This window comes from Lactuca saligna, chromosome 6, assembly GCF_052625555.1.
Source record: "Lactuca saligna cultivar CGN05327 chromosome 6, ASM5262555v1, whole genome shotgun sequence".
In the NCBI taxonomy this organism is placed as follows: Eukaryota; Viridiplantae; Streptophyta; class Magnoliopsida; order Asterales; family Asteraceae; genus Lactuca; species Lactuca saligna.
Window position 1 is genome coordinate 90,160,551 of NC_136422.1, and position 5,813 is coordinate 90,166,363.

At 37.5% G+C, this 5,813-nt stretch overlaps 1 pseudogene; it reads left to right on the forward strand.

The window, feature by feature from the left end:
- Positions 1-3,205: 3,205 nt before the first annotated feature.
- LOC145002775 (carboxyl-terminal-processing peptidase 3, chloroplastic-like) lies at positions 3,206-5,541 on the forward strand (annotated as a pseudogene).
- Positions 5,542-5,813: the final 272 nt, after the last annotated feature.

The window sequence follows — 5,813 nt, forward strand, 5'->3', positions numbered from 1 at the left end:
CTAAATGGTAATAATGAATAAGTAACTACGTTTACTTTACATACATTACTTTTATATACGTGTTAAAACTAATACCACTCACAATAACAGCTAGGTTTTCAGTATACATCTTTCACATTAGTAACCAACATTTAGGAAGATATGGGATTTTCCTGGGGTAATACTCGTATATTAACTAGATTCGTATAACAGATTTAGACAACTAAACTTTACAATTTACAAGGGTAAACAGGTTTACATTATACATCTTTTACTTTACACTTTGGATTTGATAACCAACTTTTAAGAAAATATGGTATTTTCATGGTGTGTAAATTTTTCAGAAAAAGAAACAAAAAGGAACTTGTAGATTTTCAGTAAACAAAAACCGCTTATGAACTCACTAGTGTTATGCTTATTTTCAACTGCTTGTATTCTCAGGTCTGCAATAGACAGGTACCCGATGATTCCTTTTTGGCAAAGACGGAGTACGTTGAAGACTTGTCTTACTTTTGTTTGTATATACTATGTATCACTCCTGTACAAATTTACTTTCAAACAAATGTAAACCATTAAATATGTAATGTAATGGTTGTTTACTTTACTTATTATGTGCATTGGATTTGATACTCAACGTGGAGTCAACCCCGAAAATGTTTCCGCCTTCGGTTTTCAGGGTGTGACAGATTGGTATCAGAGCCCTTGTTTATAGTGAATAAAGTATACCAAACCTTACATGGTATAAAACTATAAACACTAAGGGGCCTAAGTGTCTGAACTAAAAGTATATTTCAAAGTATAAGTATTTTCAAAAGTATACAAGTATCCCTACTCGTCGAGATCCGTAACTACAAGTAGAACAAAACATAAGTAAATGGGTGTTGTATGCTGCGGTTAAACCTGGGCAGTTATGTAGTCATGTCTAGGATCAATATAGCCTGGTCAACTATATTCATTCGAGACACGACCAACATGTGCTTGAGAGTGACTGTGGTGTGCATCATGCCTAAAACTCACCCTAATATCCCAAACATCGAACCTTGGTCGTAGCGAATCATGAAATACTATGGGAGTATTTCTCGAGCCAATCCTTGTTAGAAATCCTCTATCGAGCGTTGTTCCCTGATCATTCCTCTAGCGATAAAATTATATGTTTTGCTAACTCCTTCCTCTTTTATCGCTTATTCGAAATATATATATCTGTCATATCTCTCGATTCAATTTGGAGGACTTATCATCATCTCTTTCGTGATCTTATTAGATCAAGATGCATCCAAGAAAGAGACCCAACTCAAAGACCAACAACCCTCTGCCACCACCTTCTCCTCAAATTGACCTCACAATGCTTCAAACAGCTATTACTGTCGTAGTGACAGCCGTCGTGTCACAAATGAAACCCAGAAATTCAGGGGGTGGTCCCCAACCCCAAAACCTCGAACATAGTCAAGGACACCGAAAAGGGGGTTCTTATAAAGACTTCATGATCGCAAAACCCACTTCCTTTGATGGCACTGGAGGTGTCATTTCCCTCACCCGATGGTTCGAGAAAATCGAATCCATCTTTGAAATATGTGCCTATTCGGAATCTGATAAAGTAAAGTTTGCAGCCTGTACCTTCAGCGACAAAGCCCTGACTTGGTGGAATGGCCGAGTCAAATCCTTGAACCTATCTGTAGCCAATGCTATGGGTTGGGAAGCCATGAAAGAACTCCTTCTGGTTGAGTACTGCCCTCCGGGCGAAATACAGAAGTTAGAGCACGAACTCTGGAACCTGAAGATGAAAGGTTCCGATATTGCAACATACACCTCGAGGTTTGATGACTTGGCACTGCTCTGTCCGGGAATGGTTACCACAGAGAGTAAAAAGATAGAGAGATTTATTTGGTGGCTGACCTGTGACATCCCCAATTTCACGGCCAGAAAAGACCGGTTTTGTTGATACTCTATTTCAAAATCAGAGTAACCTTTTAATAAAAGAATTGTGAAATTTGTCCCAAAAAAATAATATAATAAAGATTTATCAAAAGCATTTCCTTAGAAATGTATTTCATTAAAAGATTTGAGATGTCATGTTCAATACAGTACATAAGTATAAACAGTACATTATAAGCCTTACAACAGTTATTTACAACTAATGGCCTATCACTACAAGAAAAATAGCCTTTAATGACGCGCAAACAATGACACTCACGGATTCACGTTACCCATTTTTGGGTGTCCTTAAAAATAATGTCAGACTTCCAAAATTTGAAGGATAGTGGACACGCATTTTTGCGTGCCCCTAAACTAGTGTCTCAAGTTAAAAAATTAAAAACACGGAGGGCACTTTATCTTAAACGTGCGTCTTCTGTAGGTGTCGCTTTATAATTTTAAGGAAACGCGCCTTGAGAAGATAACGGGGGAAACGAAACTCTAAAATTTTGAAAACCCGCCTTTCTTTTCTACCTTCTTTTCTTTATCTTCACAATCGACTCTGCCCTTTTGTTTCTCTATTTCGATGGTTGTTTCCCTCTTGCCCTAATCACGTCGTCACCGCGAATCAAACACCGCCAGGCAGTGAAAGAAGATGATGAAGTTTGTCGTTGTCGTATGCCACCATCCCTCGTTGTCTCTAACTATCTCTGCCCTTTCTTTATTCTTCGCTTCTATGATCTCAACCTCTTATTCACCCTCTAAATCCTTACTTGTGAGTCCACACCACGCTTGTTTTCATCTTGTTATGGAAAATCAAGAAACATTCAAAAAACCTTAGGGTTTTGCTGTGAAGCCTCGTTTCTTCTTATCAGTATCGGATTTCTTCTTGGCTGAGGGGCCAGATTGACGAGACCTATGAGAATTCTGAGATCGATCAATGCTCCCTATGTAACTGTGTGAGGATACAAAGATTAATGGCTGCGATAGGGTTTAGCAAACCTCCTTATATCTTCTCTACCAGGTATAATAAATGTTGGGTCAAGTCTCTAGCTCTGCATTCTCTCTACCTCTGCATTCCCTCTCTCTCTTTCTCTCTGGAAAACCCTAATCACCCTTCTGGTTTTCTGAACCAGGAAAAAGCGTGGTTTGTGTATTTGTAAACCCGATATAGAGATTTTTGGGTCCGATTTTTAGGGATTACCATAAATCCCCCTAAATCCAACCATTACACTTGTTCATTCATTCCCCATAAATCCTTTTATCTTGATTACGATCTACAAACCCCCTAAATCCCCCAGTTAGAGTATCTACCATGGATGCTCTACGCCAACCTAATCTCGATCTTAGTAATTCTTCACCCCTTTCATCAATTTACACCAAAACCCCTCAAACACCAACCTCTTCAACTTTTCCCTATAAGTACCGATTATCTTCTTCTAGTTTCAATGGTTACCATAGCAAGTGTAAAGTACCAACACCACCTCAAGCTTTACCCAAGGAAAATTCGAATGAATCAGTTGAATCCAATAAGAAATTGATTGATTCAATCGCTAAAGGTTTGATCAGGCTCGCTGCTGCAGTCTCTGTTTGTTTTGGATTCACCAGCTCTTGCTGAGTCCTTGACAATAGCATTCCCAGCTTCTCATACTCATGAGGTAGGTGTTCAGTTCGATCATCTTTTTTAGTAGTTTGTTTGGGTTGTGCAGATAAGGTGTTCAATCTATTGCTTATATGGGTTTGGTAAAATTTGATTTTGTAACAGGTGAATGTTGTGCAGCGAACTCTCGTAGAGACTTGGGGTTTGATCAGAGAGACTTTTGTTGATCAAACTTTTAATCATCAAGGTACAATTCATTTCTATTGTTTTATGTCATTTAGTGTCAATAAGTTTAACGTAATTTTATGTGTTTTCTGTAGACTGGGACTCGAAATTCCAGCAAACAATGTTGGAAATGCATCCACTTAGAACAGCTGATGCCGCATACAGCAAGATTAAAGGAATGCTTTCTACTCTTGAAGATCGCTTCACTCGCATTATCAGTCCAAAGGTGCAACTTTTCCCATTACTTTTACAAAAATTTTCCCTGTGGTTTCTAAAAGAGTTTTCAGTTTTGGACTAAAATTCAGAAACAACCGGAACCATTTTTGTAACTTATTCTTACTCCTAGATTCCAAAAGGGGGAACTTACTCTATTTTCTTTTCGGCAATGATTTGTACAGGAATACCAAAGTTTTAGAATTGCAAGTGATGGAAACGTACAAAGAGTTGGACTATTTGTGAATACTGAATCAAAAACCGGGCATCTGGTTTGTGATGCTGAGACTTGAACCTGAGACCTCAGTTATGGATTCTTATTTATTTTTTATTTTTAAAAATTTAAAATTTTTTGTTTCAGGTTTTATTGTCCTATGTTGAGGGTAGCCCAGCTGCTAGAGCTGGAATACATGTAGGAGATGAGTTGATTGAAATAAATGGAGAGAGAGTTAAAGGGATTAGTGGTGAAGCTGCTGCACAAAAGCTTAGAGGTTATGTTGGGACAAGTGTTACAGTCAAAGTGCACAATGTAAGTTTCTTACATTTAAGTTTGGTAGGAAGGAATGGAATGGTTGATTCCTTTCCAAAGGGTTTTATAGAAATTTGTGCATGTTCATATTTCTGATCTACATGGAAAAAAGTTGGCCATTGACTCTAGTTTTAGAGAGGTGAAACTACCCCGAGAATTCATCAGACTTTCTCCTATATTAAGTGTCATCATTCCTCATAGAACACCAAATGGTCATGTATCCAAAACCGGATATGTAAAGCTATTAGTCTTCTCCCATGTGCTTATTAATTCTCTAAATCTTAGTCTTACTTTATAACTTCATATCTTAAATTCATCTAACAACAAGCTTTTGTAAAGAGAGTGTTGCTACAGATATGAAACACGCCATTTGTGAATTTGAAAATCAGGGTGTTGAATCTTACATTTTGGATCTCTGAAACAATCCAGTAAGTAGCCTAAAGTTGACTTTAGTAAAATTTTGTTTGACTATTTACTAGTATTTACATATATATATGTTTATTTATAGGGTGGTTTGGTGAAGGCTGGACTTGATGTTGCTCAAATATGCCTGGATGGAGATGAGACTCTAGTGAACACAATAGATAGAGATGGGAACATGCTTCCTGTTAACATGATCAATGGCGATGCTGTTACTCGTGATCCACTAGTTGTTCTTGTAATTTTTTTTTATTTGATTTTTTTTTTTGAGATGAAAATCTATATATTCACCTTCTGTTACATCTTTTGCTAGTGCTGCCATGGCAGTGAGACAACGGCCACATCAGAAGAAGTATAAGCTAAGAACTGGCTGTGTTAATGTGTTCCATTTTCATAAACCTGGTAACAGGGTGCACACAAAGGCTACAGCTCAAGAAACATGTGATAGTTGGCGAAAAAGGTGTTGTTTTATCCCCCCCCCCCCCCTTTTTTTTTGATATTTTACATTTGTATAAACCTAATATGGTTTTGATTTCTGAAATAAATTGATTTTTGTAGGGGAAACGAGGTTTATAAGAGTGGAGATTTATCAGAAGCTGAAGTATGTTATTCAAATGGTATTAGTTCAATACAACATACAAAGACACCTGGCGTTTGTATATAGCCTCTTATTTTCTGTTATAGCAATCGTGCAACTATACGCATGGCTCTTGGAAGAATGAGGGAAAATGTCTAAACGACTGTAGAATGGCTGTTGCATTAGATCCCAATTTCATGAAGGTCAATAAGCTCCTATTCACAGTTTACAACACTGCACTTTTCATTTATGCTCTTACAAGATTTGTTGTAAGTCCTTTAATCCCAAGCCACTGATAGATCCTTGTTGAATCTATCATAAACTCCAGGCATTTTAACCCCTGATTCAATTACGTGATA